The sequence below is a fragment of the Giraffa tippelskirchi genome, chromosome 8 (genome assembly GCF_054371585.1).
Source record: "Giraffa tippelskirchi isolate mGirTip1 chromosome 8, T2T-mGirTip1v1.2.pri, whole genome shotgun sequence".
In the NCBI taxonomy this organism is placed as follows: domain Eukaryota; kingdom Metazoa; phylum Chordata; class Mammalia; order Artiodactyla; family Giraffidae; genus Giraffa; species Giraffa tippelskirchi.
Window position 1 is genome coordinate 14,556,391 of NC_137282.1, and position 21,755 is coordinate 14,578,145.

At 39.3% G+C, this 21,755-nt stretch overlaps 1 protein-coding gene and 1 long non-coding RNA gene across 2 annotated transcripts in view; one reads left to right on the plus strand and one right to left on the minus strand.

The window, feature by feature from the left end:
• LOC145518640 (uncharacterized) overlaps nucleotides 1-13,975 on the minus strand; it is a 379,656-nt gene extending 365,681 nt beyond the window's left edge. Inside the window, exon 1 of the transcript XR_014063068.1 lies at nucleotides 13,860-13,975. The gene's annotated coding sequence lies outside the window, so the exon portion shown is untranslated. The remainder of the gene's footprint in view (nucleotides 1-13,859) is intronic.
• Nucleotides 13,976-14,053: 78 nt separating this feature from the next.
• LOC145518643 (uncharacterized) overlaps nucleotides 14,054-21,755 on the plus strand; it is a 238,847-nt gene continuing 231,145 nt past the window's right edge. Inside the window, exon 1 of the long non-coding RNA XR_014063073.1 lies at nucleotides 14,054-14,115. This is a non-coding gene — a long non-coding RNA (uncharacterized LOC145518643). The remainder of the gene's footprint in view (nucleotides 14,116-21,755) is intronic.

Consider the following 21,755-nt stretch of genomic DNA (forward strand, 5'->3'; position numbering starts at 1 on the left):
GGGATGTTACAGATCACAGGAGTAAAAACAAGCAAGAAATTCATCCAGAAAGCATTTCCTTTTTCAATTGCAGGCATTTTAAAGGCACATCATTATTCTCAGTACTAAGCTGGTAATTTCAGAGCAGGAAGAAAAAAGTTTTATTTTATGTTGCCGCCACAGCACAGAACACATTAATGTATTTGTGTGAGCAGAATAAAAGGTATCTTGAAAATTCCAAACAAAGTGATTTCTCAATGACAAGAGGTGAACCAATTAAAATCAGAGACTGGAAAGAAGAGTTTGGCAACTGCTTTGTGATAAGACATTTCTGAGAGAGCTTCAGGGAAAATGATGCATGTACATCATTTGTTTCAACCTAACTAAGACTAGAAAAAAAGAGACTTGACGAGAATACTGCATGAATCAAGTCATGAACTAGCCCAATGTCTTGACTTTGGGATATGCTTGTAAATTTCCAGGATGGACTTCTCCATCTTATGTCATATAACTAATCAGCTGTTCAGTTATGTCCATACATATTCCTCTCTCCCCAACTGCGTTATGGAAATTTGATAAAAAAAAACTTCAGCATGTTTCCTATTTTAAGGCTTTATTTTTCTTCTTAGAAACCTTTATTAGCCAAGTCTTCACTCATTGCCAAGGAGTTGATTATTATAATTTAGAGCCGTGAACTCTGGACATACTTTTTAAATCATTAATTTAGATAGTTAGTACAGTGTGGGGGTTAAATCTACTGTAAAGATTGTTTAGCATGGTAATTCTCATTTGGTATGTTCTACTTTCCATTAGCTGAAACATGTCCATCATCAGAGCATACTAATGGACATCATGACACTTTTGGATATTATTAACTTCAAAAGCTGAAGTACATTTTATAGGGAATATAAACAGGACTGTTGGAGGCAGACTACCTGGATTTAAATCCCAGCTTTGTCACACACCAGCTTCTTGAGCTTGGACTCATGACTTAACCTCTGTGTATTTTTATTTCCTTATCTATAAAATGGTGGTGATGGTAATAAAAGTAACCACTCATAACGTTATTCTAAATTTTGAACAACTTATTTTACATTTAGAATAAAGCCCAGAGTATAGGGAACTTTGTAGGAATTTCTTTATTACTGCTCTTATTATTTCCATTGCAATTTTTATAGACTTCTGAAAGATCCCATACTGTCTTACCATTATCATCTTTCAACCTACTCACTAATTAAAAAAAGATGTCCAGATGAGGAAAGTAGATTCCACTACAGCAGAACCAATGGTTGAATCATCGTGATGTCTTTGACTATAAAATAAACACTGTTTATGGGACACAGAAGCATGTATTAGAAAGGCATACGGGGGGTTTAGAGGGAGAAAATCACCACTCAACCCTGTCTTAGCAACACAACCCCTACACACAATACTGGGCACTTTACATGTTCTGTTTCTGCAGATTAAATGTCAGCAAACTTTTTCCATAAAAATCAAGAGAAAAAAAAAATATATATATATGGAGAAGGAAATGGCAACCCATTCCAGTATTCTTGCCTGGAGAATCCCATGGACAGAGGAGCCTGGTGAGCTACTGTTCATGGGGTCACAAAGAGTCGGACATGACTGACTAAGCATACACACACACACACAGTTTTGTTGGTCACATGATCTGTTACATGACCCCTCCAGATGTTATAACTACCCATCTGGAGATATGTGAAAGCAGCCCAAAGCAATAAGTAAACAAATAGGCTTGAATGTGTTCCAAAAACTTTAAAACTTTTTAAAAATAAGCATAGTTTCCTGGATGTGCTTGCCGAGACCAATATCTATAGTCAAGTTAGCTGCCCAAGCCTGTATTCACAACTCAGACAAGGGATTCTGACCAAGAGGTTTCATCTTAAGTTACTGCATGATGCTCATCTTAAGTTTTTCCCACTCTCAATTCCTACTATCTTGAACTTGATCTATCTGAAAATGCACTATGCTTCTTGACCTTGAAAAATCCATACATTTACACACACACACACACACAGAATGTAAAATGCCCTTTGATTTCTAACTGCATTTGGTTAAAAGCAACAAAATGGAAGTGTGAGGAAGTGAGAAAGCAGAAAAGACATCTACTGAGAGTCAGAATGCAGAACTAGTCATGGTTTCAATCTTTGCAAGCAAAAAAAAAAAAAAAAGAAAAATCAAAACAGGCCAAAAGTGATATATGAAGAGTGAGAAAAGTGCAAACTAATGGGTGGCTGGTTAAATTCATCTTCAATAATTCATTTAGAAATGAGTAGCAGAAGAAAAGCCAGAGAAATCTGAAAACATCAAGAAGAGAGACCTATTAAATGACTTTCCAACTGTTACCCAAGGTCAGGGGAAACATGAGCTTGAAACCATGAAAGTCCTGGCTCCCAGGTTCCAATTTTAACAGCAAGATGACATGCCTTGTTCTTGAAGGTATAGTCCCTATGCTTAAAGGAAGGGAAAAGAGACAAACCCAGAGATAAACAAATTTAATCCAGATTACTCTGGCCTTATCTGTTAAAAGGCATTAGTTTAGTAGAAGTGGCACTGGCTGTGAATTATTCAATGCCCATATCCTTCCCAACTTTAAGGATTTTTTTTTTTTAAAGCTAGGTATCAAGACCATTAATAATTGATAAAGCATCTGTAAACCCTTTGCAAATGAACAGTCAAGGGACACATTAATAAAACATCTTTAAAAATCTCCATCTCTGTGCTGATTCTCATCACGCTTCCCCAAAGCAGAGTAAACGGGCAGCTCATCCTCCAGCTCAAAGGGCCAGCGCCTCTGACAAGGTGACACAGAGGGTGGAGGGCACTGCTTTTTAGGAAACCACTGCCATCTTTTACTTTTATCTATACCCCTCCAGCTAACTCCGAGCTTATGAACCATTCCCCCATTAAATAAATTCTTGGGCCAAATTTTTCTGCTGGGTCACTCTAGTGATATAAATTCATAAATAAACCTTTTGACATTTCTATTTGCAAAGCAAACATTTAAGATGCTGGAGGAATGGAGGGTTAGGCATTTAGGAAGGGTCAATGAAATCTTCACCTTGAGGTCACTGCACATTTAGCTCAGGCTAAGAGAGCGGTCAGGGTTGCTGAATGCCACAGCTTCAAGGCAGTTAAGTGGCTTGGCTCACCTTATTCTCACTGGATAATGCAAAAGGAATAAAAATGTATTTTATTGACATGGCATCTTTCTTAGGATTGAATAGTGCAGGCACAAGAAAGAACTATTAACTTTTAGCATATCAGCCTGTCACCGCCCTTGGACAGAGAAGGGATTGTCAAAAATGCTATGTAAATAAAATCAATGGACCAGGGTCAAGATTTCCAAGCAGGAGGTCATGTGTCATAATCCTCTAGAGAGAACTATCCACCTGTGCGTGACTTGAGATGACCTAGTAAGAATTCCTTCATCAGGTAAATACCCTCCCCTCATGTCAAAGTACAGAGGTCATTTTAGGGGTGGTGATTTTCTCATTAGTAGCACCCCAAAACATTTATTGAACACTGCTGTATGCATGACTTCATAGGTGTTGAGAGTACAATGTTAAGACTCCAACTATGCTTTTCCAAATATTTCATTTGAATTTTTGGAGGTAAAATTCATAGATAAACAGAGAAGTGATTTCTCAAGGGGACAAAAAAGCCCAAGGTAAATAGAATCCTACTGGAGTAGTGAGGTGGTATTTCGAGGGTCTGCAACTGATAGAATCGGGCATTGCAGGATAATGAAACATAGGTTCTCTTGATTCCTGTAATTTCTGGCCTAATTAATTTAGCACTGCATCTGCCTAGATTCTCAGTAGTTGATTCAGCTCTGTTCAGACAAAAAGAGAGAGGAGGGCTGCTTACTTGGAGAATATTAAGACGTAGAGTCTGTGTTTTCTGCTCCAATAAATTTCAGAGTCTTTGGTCCATCTTTAAAAATGCACATTTTTTTTCAAACCTGTATCAAAATGTCCTAAGAAGAATAAGGCTTTTCCCAGTAAAATCCTTTTAGTTTGAGCAGGGTTAGGATTTGGGTTAGGGTAAGTGTGAATTAGGGTTTGGGTTAGGACTGCCTCAGATTTTCGATTTATGAAAGGAAGTTTCCAAAATGGAGATATTCTCATCCCAGGAAAAGCTTCCCTTCATTTATTTAATCACTCGTAAATTTATTACTGTTCAACAAAGCTCAGCGTTATATGCTACGGTCCACCCTAGTCCAAGGCCCAAGCATTCTCACCTGGACTAATGCTTCATCCTCATAACTGGTCCTTCTCCTCTATGGTGGCCCCCTCACAATCCTGACCTACACAGCATCAGAATGTTCTCTACTAATGAGAATCAGTCTGTGTAACCCTTGGACCTAAAATCTTCCTTTTCACAGCCGACAAGTTCCTATGTTATTTGCTACCTGATGGCCCTTCCAACTTCACCTTCAACTTCTTCCATTTTCCATTCTCCTTCCACACATAACAGTAAGCTCATGATTATCTAAGAGACTTTCTCATTCTATTTCTTTTCCCTAAAATCACTTGATCCAAGATATTGGCATCTTCTGTCCTGTCTTTTCATTCAGGCTTCATTTTGCACAGCAGAGAGGTCTTCCCTGACTATTCAACTTACCTACAGCCTACTTCTGCTTGCAGACAATTCCCCCTCCTCAGCTCACTCTCTACCATCTCATTGTTTTATTTTTTCAGAAATTATTACTACCTGTTCATATGTTTATTTGCTTATTTTTCTATTTTGCTTATTTCTAGAAATAAGTTGCATGTGATCAGGACCTTGTTGAATGAATGTTGAGTTTATACATCAGCCCACTTAAGACATAGTCCCTTCCTGTAAAGAGCAGAACAAAACAGCTATTAAAGATAACATGTGAAAAGTATTATAGATGAGGTCAGGTCACAGAGTATAGGTGTTCAAGGCAAGATGGCTTGTAGCTGGAATGAATAGGGAAAACTTCATGATGCAGGAGGTCTTTTACTTAATCAGTCCAGGGTCTGAGACCTGCAGTTGGTTTTAGATAAATATGATCCTGGAGCAAAAGTATAGCTAGATATTCTTCAAGACATGCGGATGATGAACCCAAAATCTTGTTGCATGAATGAGGGAAGGGATGCCAGACAAGGCAGCCATGGCCCTTCCAACGAGTTCATTATTGGTTTTTTTTTTAATGATGTGGGGGAAAAAAAAAATCTTGTTACTCAAATGAAGAAATGTGTGGCACTTTTTCTTGGCGATTTCAAAGTGAAAGTGAAAGTCACTCAGTTGTATCCAACTCTTTGTGACCCCGTGGACTATGCAGTCCACGGAATTCTCCAGGCCAGAATACTGGAGTGGGTAGCCTATCCCTTCTCCAGGGGATCTTCCCAACCCAGTAATCGAACCCAGATCTCTCGCATTGCAAGTAGATTCTTTACCAGTTGAGCAACCAGGGAATTTCAAAGCCGAAAATAAATAAAACGGGAAATAAACTTATTTTCCTAAATTATATCCTTCTAGTAAAAAAAAAAAAAAAAGTGCACCTAGCTTATATATATATATATATATATCTGGATAGCTGTGATAAACTGATTTAATGTTTCAGAAACAAGAGTTTGTCTATTAAACAAACTAGAATTAGAGATAAATTTCAAAGACTTATATCTCCTATTTCTTCCTCTCACTTATCCTCTCCCCAAAGACAACACCTGTACTTATTTAAAAACAAACTAAAATAAACAGTATCTGTGACCACAAATGTAAAAAGCCTGGGGATAATTCTTTGTTGTACGTAAAGTTGAAAACAAAGTGTCCTCTCCTCCCAGGTGACATTTAAGCCCTGCCAGTATCCCACTCACTCACTCCCTGTCTCTCACCAAGGTATTTGCTCTTGTAATAATCTTGCTCCTCTTGTAGCAACAGAATTCTCTCCAACAGCCTCCTATATCCTTGTAGGCAGTGGGCTGTGTTCATCCCCATCAGCACAAAGGACACAGTGAAATAGATCTGGAGACACACTGTCTCGTGCGGAGCCAAGGAAAGAGGTTCTGGCGATGACACGGCCCTCATGACCTACGAGCACTGTCAGCTCAATCACCCAGTCAGACCCCTGCCACCACCCCGCTTCTGTGCTGCTGTGGTTTGACCTTTTTCAAAGCAAAGTCCACCCAGCCGTTAAAATAAATAAGGAAGCCAATATGGCCGTTCAGTCTCCTCACAGAAGAATAAGTTACCAACAGCAACACACACTGCCCCATACACACACCAGAAAGCCAGCGGCACTGAAGAGTTCATCGGCTGTCTGACAAGAAGATATTTAATTAACTCCCCTACCTGTCTCTCCCTGCATGAGACAAACAAATCAAGGAGCTCTGGAAGAGTAATTAGCTCAAGATGTAAAAGCAGCATCTGACTTTTAAAAAAATTAAAAATAAGTAAAAACCCTCCCAAAACGAGAGACAGAAGCAGTGGGAGTCCAGGGTGTTTAATTATCATGGATTAGGGAGCTCAGGAGCCTCACTAAGTGCTTTGCCACCAAGCATTCTTCTGAGATCAGGAGACAGCTGGGCCCTGACGCACCAAAATATATACAATAAAACCCAGAGTCTGAACATATGGCCACATCAGAAGGCAAAAAGTGTGTCTTTGAAAAATGCACTTGGAGTATAAAAGCTCTACTCTCTCACAGTTGGAAGTGTGTGTACTGGGAGTTATTTTCCCAGTGGTGTGGATGGGTGTGCAGTATTAGAGAAGAACCAACTTTCCTCACTACTAATTTATGCATGGAGGGGGCATTTGCCTCTTCCCCATCTTTAATCAGTCTGCACATGGAAACAGAAATTAAGTTACTTGATTGATGAATTTGGAAAGTATACCTGAGTGTGCTCAGTTCCACCCCTTTCACACTGAATCTGTTGGCAGGAAGCTTCTATTTTCCGCTAGACAGATCCCCATGAAGCAAACCTTTGATTTTCCTGTTGCTCCTGTGCTAGAGACATGGCATTAACAAGATCACTGTATCACAGAAATTTTAATAGAGATGTGGTGTTAACAAGATTGCTGTATCACAGAGATTAAACCACATTTTCCAATCTGATTTTTTTTTTCAGTTTACTTCATTTTTTGTTTTGTTTGTATTAAAGATGCTGTTTTGTTTTCTGCCTCTCTGATGTCTGTGTCTTTCAATTATTTTAGAATTTAGACACAGAAGATGAATGTATTTATTGGTGCCTCAAACACCTCTTTCACCTAGTGGGAGAAATGCCTGGACACCATAATGAGAACTTTTTAAGAATTTTCTGTTTTCCTTTGTTACATTAATGGACTCCTAATATCTTTTTGACTTAAGGCAAACCAGGATAAAGATAAAAGGAACAGTCACAGAGCCAGAAATAATTTTTTAACATGCATCAACTTGAAGTTAGAAAAATTGGAGAACTGTCTTAGGGGAGAAATCTTGAATGGCGGGATGTGGGTCAGGAAGCCCTAGATGCATTCACAAAAAAATGTCAGAAAGAGAAGAAGTCATCATTTTACGTCCCATAGCCTAAATCTATTACATTTCCATCAATAATAGCAGAGAATTTTTTTTCTTTTCCCAAAAAGAGCACAATTGCCAGCCCTTCTGCAATGAGTCATTTACTTCCTTTGTGGCTTTAACAATAGTTTGCTATCCATTCCCAGCAAAGGACTCCATTCACCGTGGCCTTGGACTTTTTCTTCTGACTTTGATTTTCTTCTCCCCAAACAAGTTGGTTCAACTGGATTTGCAGATTCTTTTATGTCATGCCGAGTTTAATCTTCCTCTTTCCTCTTAGTAGACTTTGTCCTTTAGACTGTCTCTTGATTGCCAACCTAGGACATTTTTTTTCCTCTTTAAACACTAGACACGAGCAGTCAATAATAACCTCCTAGAACGTAGCTCAGGCCCTCTCATGCTTGGAAGGATTGGTAACTGACATTTATTATACACCAGAAACTATAAAAATATTATAATACCTTCAACAATACAAAAATATATCTACACAATTTTATCAACTTCAGCATTCTTTATTAAAAGCAAAATACTGGAAATATCCCCAATGCCCATGCATAGAAGAAGGATTGAATAAACTATGATATATCCTAACAGCACAGAAACCATGCAGCTACCATAAAGAATGAGAGAGATCTGTAAAAAGTGATATGCGGAAATTTTCTGCATATACTATTAAGTGAAAACAAAAAAAGCACATACAAGTATCTACAGTGTGCTACTTTTGTGCAAGAAAAAAAAGTGATATAAGAAGCTATATATGCCTCTGATTATCTGTGCAAAAATAAATACAGGAAAACTAAACTAGACACTTATGAGACTGATTACTTAAAGGGGGAAGGTGGGATTGGGATGAAAAGACTGTGCAAATGGCAATGAGCTAATAGGATGAGGGAGGAGAGCACAGCTCTGAGGACAGCTTTTGTTATGGTCCTGATCTATCCTAAAATGAAAGAATGAATGAATCATAAATCAATGAAACCCACTGAATTGCTGGGGGACTCCAAAAGGGAATCCAAACAAATGAATCCAACTGTAGTAAAAGTAAATAAGTACATTGAAATAAGTGGAGGAAGAAAATAAATAATTTAAATAACTGGAATATAACTTTTTGACTATGTATTTTGTAATTCAAAAAGACCAAAGAATCTGTCCACAGATAGTGTCCTCTATTTCCTAAGTTTCGTTTTCATAGGAGTATAGTTTAGCAATTCTGAAACAACTTTGTGCACATACAGAGACCGTACAAATAAGTAAAAGACTGCAAGTAACGAGAGTCACATTCCTCAATGTTGGACAAAGGAATTCTGGATAAGGAAAGAAGGAATGTTAGACTGAACTCGGTAGTACTTAATTGAATTCCAAACTTAGAGGTCAACAGGAATCAGCATAAATTTGTGTGTTCCCAGATATATATAGAGACAGATAAATACACAAATGTAAATGTGTGAATGTAGGAATATATAGATAAGAATTTCCTAGTCCTGTCTGATGAGAGGACCTAGAAGCAATGCTTTCTTAATAGAAATTAGCACACCTCGCATCCAGATCTTAATTTCTAAATTCCATTCTTCAATAAAAGGAACAAGAGCTCCCTGGAAAAATAGCTGATTCCAAGGCTGGTGTAGAAAAAAATAAAAACAGAGCTTGGGATAATTCTTTGTGGAGCCAGAAAGTAGACTCATGTTCAAAAGAAGATAGGGGCATGTCCAAACAGTACAGGGGCCAAGATGTACTCCCAAAGGCCAACTCTTGGACAATCTGTGCAACAAAATATATAACAGTAGTAATGGATTATAACCCACAGAATAAACTAATGATGCACAAGTCCGTACTGATGTAAGTAAATAAATGAATGAGGAAGAAGAACAGCTCTTCCTTATAGTAAAATTCCAACTAAAAAGCAAGAATAATGGAAAGAAAAAGAAATCACCATTAGGTACTCAGCACATTAATAACTGTTGTAGGCAAGGATAAAGAGAGTAAGAACAGATAGAAATTATATACATTAATATTACTAAACAAATAAGATGTTAGACCCAAATCGAGCTGACTACTATGAACAGGTTTTCCCAATATGCTAAACCGCTAAATCTTTCCATGGTTGATGAGCTCTAAAATTGAATGAGATAAGCATCATCTCTTTTATTCACATCAGCTAATGCAACAGACACTAACAATAGCATATTCCTACTTTGGAGGACAACAGAGGCCAGGAATAGTTCTGAAATATTACAACCAAATGGATAGTGATTGAGGAAATCAGTGGTTCCAAATATACCTAGAATCAACATCAATTAACCAAATTAATAAAAAACAGCAACTTCTTCCAGATTTTTATGCTTTACATTAGATGACAAATTCCTTTAGTGCAAGGCAAGGAGCTTATTTTACCTCGAAGAGCTAACGTTTCTTAGGGGTCTTCTATGTGCCAACCCCTCTGCTTATAAATTTATGTACACGACTGCACAGCATCATCAGAGTTCTTTACGGATTAAAAACTAGCATAACCTCCATTATCACAGGAAAACTTGGAAGGCGGTAGACAACGTGCAAAATCTAAATCCAGGCTTTCCATCTGACTTGCTCTTACAAACTTCACAACACACTTGGTATAAAAGGAAGAGAAGTGCATTGGATGTAATATGCTGTCCTCATGTCTTCCTCCATTGGTCTCTTTGGAAACTCAGTGTGTTTCTAGTGTGTAATTACAACTGCTGATTTCTTGAAAAGGTCAGGCAGTGCCCCTCAAGCTGCATTCTTTCCATCACACACCATGCAAGCATGACTCTTCCAGCTCTGTCATTTACTGTGATAGATTTCCTATAATTCCAATTATGTTCTTTTGGGGGAAAGTTTTAAATCAGATTGAGGGCAATGAAGGGTTAATGAAATGATCTTGGTGTAATTATTCACTATAAAACATCTTCCATTTTAGTTGTGGCTTTAGATGATTTAATTTATGAGTAAAAACAAAAAATCTCCTGGGGCAACAGAGAAAGCTGATACCAGAGGAGAGAGGTACCTATTCTGTAACAATTTTGATCACAAGTGGAAAACCATGTTACTTGTCAAAGGCACTATTAGGAAACTCACTAAGATGCAAAGTGGAAACAAACAACCACTACAACCACAACAGCCTGCTTGCCTTTTCCCATTGCTCAGGAATATTTGTATTTTTCCATTTAGAACAACTGTTTGAAATGTAAGACAGAAAATGCCTGGGTGACATTAGTCTTTGCTTTCTGTTCTGTGTCCACTGTATTGAATATACAGGGATTCAGACACACCCAACTCCTGTCAAACCTTCCTCCCTCTCCAAAGTGGCTTCACAGCAACATGATTAGAATGCTTAAAACTCAAGCAAAGTTGTTTGATGCATGACAGAAATCAAACCAATATTGTACAGCAATCATCAATCAACTAAAAATAAATATTAAAAAAAGAAGAAAATCAGAGGAGGATGGTAAATATGCAGAGTGTCTTTTACCTAAAGCAAAATGGGTCTCTCCGCCCTTAATCTTTATTACAGTGCCATTTTGTGGAAGGTTTCTGGTTGAAGCTTTGTTTTTCTGAAGCAAAAAGCAATTATATAACTCAGCTGTTAAAATCATGGGGAGGAACAGCACAGGCTTTTGTTTTTTGTGTGTGTTTTCTCCCCGTATAGAGGCATAGTATATCACTGCCCATTGCCCTAAGTCCACACATCCCTTGTACTAATAAATTATTGCTAAATAAAGCTGGATAAAAAGCAAAGGTCAAGACAGCCTGGGCTTCCCAGGTCACTCAGTCGGTAAAGAATTCTCCTGCCAAGCAAGAGACGTGGGTTCGATCCCTGTTTCAGGAAGATCCCCTGGAGAAGGGAATGGCTACTCACTCCAGTATTCTTGCCTAAGAAATCCCACGGACAGAGGAGCCTGGGGGGCAACAGTCCACGAGGTCGCAAAACAGTCAGACATGACTTAGCAACTAAACCACCACCACCACAGGGCAGACTATCTCAAGTGATCTGTGTCTGAGACATCTGACCAGCTTTCTGCTGACACCACCAAGGAGCAGAAGGCAGAAAAGCCCTGTGTTCTCACCAGACTTCTGCCCTTTCCTAGCGTGGATGCTTGCAAAGCCTCCCGCTAACGTCTCACCCACCGCTCTCAGTGCCTTTGTCCTTTCCTCTCCCAGGCCTTCCTAAAGAGCAACAGGAATCACGACACTTCCCTGTGTAAAAACATCTTTAAATTGCAATCAAATAATAAAATTAGAATTGTTTAGATAGACATGTAAGGCCCCCCACAACCGCATCAGAAGTGTCCTTCAGAAAATCTATTGCTGTACAGCCTCTTCTAGGATTGTCCCACCGGTCATCTCTTCCAGGGGGAAGACCTGGAAAAATGGAGTGGGATGGCCAGCAGCTTATGACACAACTTGGTGGGGAAAAGATTGCCCGGATATAAATGATGATTATTAAATGAGCCAATCTGATTCACTTCTTGGAATCTGTGCTAGAAAACAAGGGGAGAAATTAGCAAATTGTTAGCAGAAAAGTGGACAAACACGAAGGATATGAATTAATGGTAGAAAACGAGAGTGAAACCTCAGAAGTTTTGCTTCCAAGATTCCTAGATCTGCTTTGGATTTCAAATGATCTCCCTAGTTCAAGCTCAGGGCCTTTAGTTTTGCTTGGTTCCTGCTCTCCTCTGCCTGGGTGTTTGGCTTTGCCTAGCTTCTCTCCAGCCTCGGGCATATGGCTAAGATCCTTGCTTACTTATTCTCATGTGTATCCTTAGAATACACTCACCATAATTTAAGGTAACCATACTGAGTGTATTGCTGTTAAAATACCACCTCCACTACCCACTTCATCTCCAACATCAGAAATAAAACAGAAATATGACTTTAAACTTACTTCACCTGGAACATACTTATTCTTTAAGGTTCTGGATTAAACATCATGTTGTCTAGAAAACTACATGGCTCTGGAGGCCAGAACCTGAAACTGAGATGGTGACAGCGCCCTGCTCCCTCTGAAATCTTAGAGGGTGACTCCATCTTAGGTGCTTCTGCTTTCTGGTGTTTTGGTGGCCATCCTTGAAGTTCCTTGCTTGGAGATACATTACTGCAATAGCTGCTCCTTGTCACATAGAAACTTTGTCCTTGTGCGTCTCTACCTTTGTTTTATGAGGGCACCAGTCATGTGGTTTATGGTTACCATATTATCCTACTATAATATGACCTTGTCTTAAACAGTTACATCTGTAACCACCCTATTTCTTAATAGGGTCACAGTCTGAAGTCCTAGGGGGTAAGACTTCAACATAACTTTTGAACAAGATGCAATTCAACCCATAACAGGAGTCAAAAATTGTGATCCCTACCACCTTCACCACTATCCAACTGTGTGCACTTAGACAAATTATCTTTACTAGGTCTTCTTTGTTTCTTTTCCAAATTAGCAACTACAGTGCCTAATAACTGGTTTGTTGTAAAGAACCAATAAAACGCTTTACTTACAGGTTTCTCTTATAAGGCAGATACTCAACATTGTTAGTGCACAGAGAAGTAATATTAAAAAATCCCTATCTTAACCAATATCCAAAGGGGAAAATAATACTCAGGTCCATCCACGTTGCTGCAAATGGCATTACCTCATTCTTTTAAATGGGTATTATTCCATTGTATATATGTACCACATCTTCTTTATCCATTCACCTGTCCATGAAGGAACCTGGAAACTATCATACTAAGGACTTAAATCAAACAGAGAGAGACAAATATCATACACTATCATTTATATGTGGAATCTAAAAAACAAAAATGATACAAATGAATTTATTTAGAAAAGAGAAACAGACTCACACACAAAAGAACAGAATTTATAGTTATCAGGGCCGAAGGGTGGCGGAAGGGGGAGGGAGAGATTGGGAGGTCAGTATTGACAAGTACACACAGCTATACTTAAAATGTAGATAATCAGCAAGGACCTCCTATAAAAGTTAATTAATTAAAAATCAAAAGGCAAAACACAGGGGAAAAAAGCTAGCATGAATTCGGGGCCTATAACGTATCGGGCTCTTTAAGAAACTATTCAGATCCAGGAGAACACGGACAACATACCTTTGATACGCAGCCACATGGAAGCCCTAGAAGGCATGGGTGGGAGGTGCCCCCAAGATGCGGCGGAACCCATTTTGAGACCATCAGCCTCTCCCTGTACGTATCTCAAAGGTCGAGCCACAGCACCTTCCTCAGCTACGTGCAGACCAAGTTGTAAGAGGCCGAAATGGAGCCACAGGCCCTGTACTTTGACTGACTTACCAAAGTGAACTTTTGACAGACTCACCTGTTCTAAAGGGACGGCTCTGTCTGCCGGTTCCTGCGCTCCCTGAAGCCTTCCACCCCAGACTCCAGCTGAGCGTCCACTTCCTGTTGAATTGGGCCCCATTTTCAGAAACTGGTGGAGCTCTACGGGGCGCTGGAGGGGCCACACTCTGCGGTGACGGAAGCCGGGAGGCTTTCGCGTGGCCAAACCCAGCCGTTCTGATCAGCGCCTTCACGGACGAGGAGCGGTCAACTGCAGGAGCGGGACCAAACTGAAGGTAAGGATGCCGGTGAAATGGCGAATGGCGCTCTTCCTGGATCAACTTAACGTGGTTAGATTAAGTTAAATAATTAAAAAGAAACGCGGGAAGAGAAGGGAAGAATCTCCGGTGACCTTTTCTCTTTCATTTTTTGAGACGCTGTATTCAGAGGCCTGGCGTTCAAGGCCAAGTGTGGCAAGCTGGGCTAGGCTTTGTCGTTTACCAAGGTGTTTGCCGCTTTGCCGCCTCACAGAGGCTGTGCTTTTCAATTCAGAGGTAGCAGTTGAAAACAGAAAGTTCTACTCGCCAATTCTTTTTTTTTTAATCTTACTTTTCTTCCATTTAAGAGTTTTGCTGATTCATGCAGCACAAACCGACCCACACGAAGGATTACTGAAAAAATTTTCCCTTAGGAAATTAACCTGCTTGTTCTGGGATGGATGGAATTTTTTTTAACTCTTAAAACACGATTAAGGCCGAATTGGCCTTGCATGGGGGGTGGGGGTGGGGGTGGGGGTGGGGGGTGTTAGGAGAAGGAAGAAGCCTTGACTTTAAGCTCAATTTAATGCCTGAAGCAAGAGTTGTTGGCGTTAAAACAAATCCACCTGGGTCACGTCAGATGCTCTTGTTCTCTCAGCTCTTTAACTGGAAATCAGAAAAATCTGCCTCTTTTGAGCTATTGATGTCTCTTTCATGTGCCGAATGTGGAGATGAGATGCTACAAGTGAAGGGCAAATAAAAATGAGCTGATTAAAAAAACTGAAACCTGCTTTATTCCACACTTGGCACCTGGCTTTAGTTTTGTTTCCTAGTTTGTGTTTTAGTTAGTTTTGTTCTTAACTGGTAAGTATAATTTTTGATTTCCTTTGTTCACCAGGTTAATCTACTATATTTTTGTTGGACTGTTTTGACTTTGCTTATGGGCGTATATGTATATGTGCAGATTCCATTATTTTAACTATTATTTGCCTGATTTTGTAACTGCCATTTGTCTGGGATTCATCTTTGGTTTCTCATTTTTGGGTATTTGCTTTAATCTCACTTAATGCCATAACAAACCACTTGTGGAATCGTCATTCCTGACCAGAGATCAAGCCCTGAGCCTTTGGAGTGGGAGCACTGACTCCCAAGACCCTAGACTACGAGAGAACTAACCATAGGGAGTATCAAATAGAGGAGAAGGCAATGGCACCCCACTCCAGCACTCTTGCCTGGAAAATCCCATGGACGGAGGAGCCTGGTAGGCTACAGTCCATGGGGTCACTGAGAGTCGGACACGACTGAGTGACTTCACTTTCAGTTTCCCCTTTCATGCTCTGGAGAAGGAAATGGCAACCCACTCCAGTGTTCTTGCCTGGAGAATCCCAGGGACGGGGGAGCCTGGTGGGCTGCCGTCTATGGGGTCACACAGAGTCAGACATGACTGAAGTGGCTTAGCAGCAGCAGCATCAAATAGAACTAACACAAAGGACAGCACTTGAATACAAGAGCCAGCATCACCCAACCACGAGCAGCACCCTGTGCAGTAAGCCTCATCTAAACAACAAACAAAACGAAAATACAAACCCAGTCATCAACAGACAGGATGATGACCTCACTCAGCCTTGCCCATCAGAGGAAAAACAAACAAACAAAAACTCAGCACAAAGCTCACCCTATAGGAAACTTAGACAAACCACCAGACCAACTTTAGGAGGGCAGAAACCAAAAGGAAGAAAGAAATCAACCTTGAAGCCAGGAAAAAGGAGACCTTAAACACAATAAGTTTAAAAAAATAATGAAAACGCAGAGAAGTACTACACAATGAAGGGACAAACCATAAATGCAGGAGTCCAAATAAATGAAGATGAAATAGGCAAGCTACCTGAAAAAGAATTCATAATGATGATAGTAAAGATGATCAAAAACCTTGAAAACAAAATGGAGAAAATACCAAGAATCAATTAACAAAGACTTAGAAGATTTAAAGAATAAACATACAGAGACAAACAACACAGTTACTGAAATTAAAAATACTCTAGAAGGAATCAATAGGAGAATATCTGAAGCAGAAGAACAAATCAGTGAGCTGGAAGATAAGGTGGTGCAAATAACGTCTGAAGAGCAAATAAAGTAAAAAGAATGAAAAGAACTGAGGATAGTCTCAGAGACCTCTGGGACAATATCAAACACACCAAGGTTCGAATTATAGGAGCCCCAGAAGAAGAAGAGAAAAAGAAAGGGTATGAGAAAAATTTTGAAGAGATTATAGTTGAAAATTCCTCCAACATGAAAAAGGAAATAGTCAGTCAAATCCAAGAGGTACAAAGAGTCCCATACAGGATAAGCCCAAGGAGAAAAATGCCAAGACACATACTAATCAAACTAACAAAGACTAAACACAAAGAAAGAATATTAAAAGCAGCAAGTAACATACAAGGGAAACAATGTTTAACAGCTCATCTTTCAGCAGAAACTCTGCAGGCCAGATGGAAATGACAGGATATATTTAAAGTACTGAAAGGGGAAAATCTACAACAAAGACTACTTTACCCAGCAAGAATCTCATTCAAAATTGATGGAGAAATAAAAAGCTTTTCAGACAAGCAAAAGTTAAGAGAATTCAGTGCCACCAAACCAGCTTTACAACAAATGTTAAAGGGACTTATATAATCAAGAAATACAAGAGAAGAAAAAAGATCTACAAAATCAATCCCAAACAATTAAGAAAATTGCAATAGGAACTTATGTATCAATAATAAAGTGTAAATGGATTAAATGCTTCAACCAAAAGACACAGACTGGCTGAATGGATACAAAAATGAGACCCATATATATGCTGTCTGTAAGAAACCCACTGCAGACCTAGAGACACAGATAGATTGAAAGTGAGAGGATGGAAAAATATATTCCATGCAAATGGGAAGCAAAAGAAAGCTGGAGCAGCAATCCTCATATCAGACCAAATAGACCTTAAAATAAAGGAGATTACAAGAGAGAAGGAAGGACACTACCTAATAATCAAGGGATCAATCCAAGAGGAAGACATAACAATTGTAAATATCTATGCATCCAACATAGGAGCACTTCAATACACAAGACAAACACGAACAGACATAAAAGGAGAAATGGACAGTAGCACAATAATAGTAGGAGACTTTAACACTCCACTCACACCAATGGACGGATCATCAAAACAGAAAACTAATAAGGAAATACAACTCTTACGTTAGATGAGATGAATCTCATTGACATCCTCAGGACATTCCAAATGCAGAAGAATGCACCTCTTCTCAAGTGCACATGGAACATTCTCCGAGATAGACGACATCTTGGGTCACAAATGAAACAACTGACAAAGGATCAATTTCCAAAATATACAAGCAGCTCATACAACTCAATACCAGAAAAACAACCCGATCAGAAAGTGGGAAAAAGACCTAAACAGACATTTCTCCAAAGAAGACATGCAGATGGCTAACAAACACATGAAAAGATGTTCAACATCACTCATTATTGGTGAATTGCAAATCAAAAGTACAACAAGATATTACCTCACACAAGTCAGAATGACCATCATCAAAAAGTCTACAAACAATAAATCCTGGAAAGGGCGTGGAGAAAAGGGAGTGCGCTTGCACTGTTGGTGGGAATATAAGTTGATACAGCCACTATGGAAGATGGTATGGAGACTCCGTTAAAAACTAGGAATAAAACCACCATATGGCCCAGCAATACCACTCCTAGGCATATAACCTGAGAAAACCAAAATGGAAAGGCACATGTATCCCACTGTTCATTGCAGCACTATTTACAATAGCTAGAACATGGAAACAACCCAGATGTCCATTGACAGATGAATGGATAAAGAAGCTGTGGTACATATACACAATGGAATATAACTCAGCCATAAAAAAGAACCCATTTGAGTCAGTTCTAATGAGGTGGATGAACCTAGAACCTATTATACAGAGTGAAGTAAGTCAGAAAGAGAAAGATAAATATTGCATCCTAACGCATATATATGGAATCTAGAAAAATGGTACTGAAGAATTTATTTGCAGGGCAGCAGTGGAGAAACAGACATAGAGAATAGACTCTTGGACATGGGGAGAGAGAGGAGAGGGTGAGATGTATGGAAAGAGTAACATGGAAACTTACATTACCATATGTAAAATAGATAGCCAACAGGAATTTGCTGTATGGCTCAGGAAACCCAAACAGGGGCTCTGTATCAACCTAGAGGGGTGGGATGGGGAGGAAGATGGGAGGGAAGTTCCAAAGGGAGGGGATATGTGTATATGTGTACACCTATGGCTGATTTATGTTGAGCTTTGACAGAAAACAGCAAGATTCTGTAAAGCAATTATCTTTCAATTAAAAAAATAAATTAATTTAAAAGAAACATGTCCACGTCATGCTGTTTGTTTTTATGTTGTAAGACAGAAAAATATGGATACAAGTTTATACTCCCCCCAAGTTAATCTTCAAATAGCTAATACTCATGTGGTATGTACACACGTAGACACACACCCAACATTCTACATATGATTAGGATTGTGTCTCTGATTATATAGTATATAATTGTAAGTACTGAAAGAAAATGTTTTTCTAGTTTAGAGACTGTTTTTTTATATTCTCATTTTGTTCTAAGTGAATCATTTTAGAAACTATATATATGACTATATGGCTTCCCTTGTGGCTCTGCAGTAAAGAATCTGCCTGCAGTGCAGGAGGGGACTGGGGAGCCAGGTGGGCTGCCATCTCTGGGGTCGCACAGAGTCAGACACGACTGAAGTGACTTAGCAGCAGCAGCAGTGCAGGAGAGGAGGGTTTGATCCCTGGATTGGGAAGATCCCCTGGAGAAGGAAATGGCAACCCACTCCAGAATTCTTGCCTGGGAAATCCCATGGACAGAGGAGCCTGGCAGGATACAGTCCACGGGTCATAAAGAGTCTAACATGACTTAGCAACTAAACAAGAACATGTGACTATATATTGTATATAGAAACTATATTGTGTGTATATATATATGTGTGTTTTGTTTATCTTGTTTGTCTAAGATATTAAGAACAAAGAAGCAAACCCCCAAAACTTTTGTTTGGTTCATGGTTCAGTAGCAGAGTAAACTCAAAATAAAGCAAAATAAAATATTTTCTGAGCTCAGGTTTGGATTCAAAGTATTAATGTTGCTTGTTCTGGTTTTTAATTCACAATTTCACCCCACTTAAGTCTCCTGTAATTATTACAGCCCTTTTGGTTGGTGTAAAGGATGGATGGTTTTTCCTGTTATAGAATGATTATTTATTTGCTTTTTTACTTGTGGGTGTAGCAGCAAATTGAAATCAAAATGATAATTTGAAATGTCCTCTTTGTTGTTGATTCATCTTCAGCTTCCAATGGACTGTGACAAGTGCTGCAAACCCATTTGTGCCTCCTGCACTTGTGTGTAGCCTCACACGAGATAAACACCCCCTCCTTTCTGCTGGTTATAAATTGGATCTTTGTGTCATTGTTAAGTGAGAAGGTAGGGGCACAATACAGTTTAAGATAACAGCAGACTTGTGCTGGATGCCTGAATGAAGCTAGAACAGTAAAAGCCCTGTCCTGTCTTCAACAGGATGTGTGTACATTGTACCTGGAGCATATTTTTTGGCAGAAGATCGTTCATAAAAGGCACTGCACTGCAGAAAGTAAATAGCACAACTGAAGGAAAACAAATCTGTCTGAAACACTAGTATCTATTTAGCCCCTTTGGGATATAGTAAGAATGTTAATGCAGCTTACTTTTGGAGCAATGACATCTTGGCCTCTAGGCTCAATTTATATCAGGTTAACGTTTTAAAAATCATAATTTTTAAGAGATTTAAACTTATTTTTATACTCATTCTCCTATTATACAAGTCAATTCAAAATATGAAGTATGTTTCTCACTATTTGTTCTCACTCCGCTATTTACATTGACAGACTTTCCCTGACTGTGTCATTCAGTAATTCCATTTGACATTTTGGGTCCATTGGTACTTTACTTTTGTTAACTTCATATTCATTCCTTGCTGAGGTTTCTCCTGTGGACAACAGCCTCTTTCCTCATCCTGAATCCTGGATAATTTTCCATACTTACAGCTATACATCTAATAATTGGTTTTCCATCTGCCTCCCTTTTTTCCTTCCCCTCAGGTGTTCCTATAATCCCCTTTGATGCTCATTGCTGAGTCTGCACCACTAAGAATTAATGTGGAATGCCCATCAATGCTTATTTGAATAGAATAAAAGAAATATGATGGGAGATCATCAGGACTTCTAGCTAATTCTCTCTCTCTCTAGGACAAATGTCCATACATCATCTGGTAACTTCAGGCACTAGGAAGAGTTCTTAACAAAAGGGAAAGGAAAGGAGAAAGAGATGTTAGGTTGTTCAGGTGAAGAGGTACTTGGGGTACTGAGAATCCCAACCTCGGGAGAATAGCATGGGGTACAACCATCCAGGCGTATCCTGCAGGTTCTTCCAGGCCATTAGAGGAAGTTTTGAATGTATTCAGAATCTAACAGGCAGTTACTGAAAGAGTTTAGGTAGAAGAATGGTATTACCAATTAACTCTGTTTTCGAAAGATTCTTCTGAGTGTGTCAAGAAAAATGAAGGAAGAGGATGACAAGGATAAAAGCTAAAAGACAAGATGCTCAAAGAAAGTTAAGGGTCCCTGGCGCAGGGTGAAAGATTCTGCTCTTGAGTATTTGTGGACGTCTGTCAAACAGTTAAATAGCATCTTCAAACCAGGACACAAAAGTGTGAGGTTTCTATTTGTAGATTTTCTTTCCCCTCGCTACCCCGGAGGAATTTCTATTAGCAGAGAGCAAAGTCTCCAGAAAAATCAGAAAGTTAGAATGACTGTGGTACAAGTATATCTCCTTCAAAAAAAAAAAAATTATTTGCTTATTTTTGGCTATGCTGGGTCTTTAGTGCTGCGTGAACTTTCTCTAGTTGCAGTGAGTGAGGGCCACTCTTTGTTATGGTGTGTGAGCTTCTCATTGAGGTGGCTTGCAGGTGTGGTTGCTCTGCGACATATGAGATCTTCCTGGACCAGGGGTAAAACCCTTGTCCTCTGCATTGACAGGTGGACTCTTAACCACTGGACCACCAATGGAATCCAAGTATGTCTCTTCTTGTATTTCCCAAGGCTTGGTGTCCCATCCCACTGTAACTTGGGTTATAAGCATCCTACCTACCAGAGGTCATCTAGATTCCCAGTTCCAATATCTTGCTACTTTGTGAACTGCTGTGTCTTTTTATTTATAGGGGAAGAAAATTTTCCTTCTACCCTCCTAGATTCTGTAGCTCGTTTAATAATTAAATTTACATAAGACAGATTAATAGGAGAAAAGCAGGCTTAATTTCTTGTGTTCGAGACACTCATAAAACTCTTGAGACTCAAGGGCGAGTCAAGCAATTAGTGTTTATATGCCATCCTGAACTAAGGAATGGGATGGGGGATGGGGCTTCAAAGGGGAGAAAGATAATTCACCAGATGGTAAGATGAGCAAATGTTTGGTTATTAGATGTTTGCCCCACCATGCAGGTAAGTCTTTCAAATGAAAATGTTATTTCTGACCATATGCAGGAGACATAAGAGACGTGAGTTCCCTCCCTGGGCTGGAAAGATTCCCTGGAGGAGGAGAT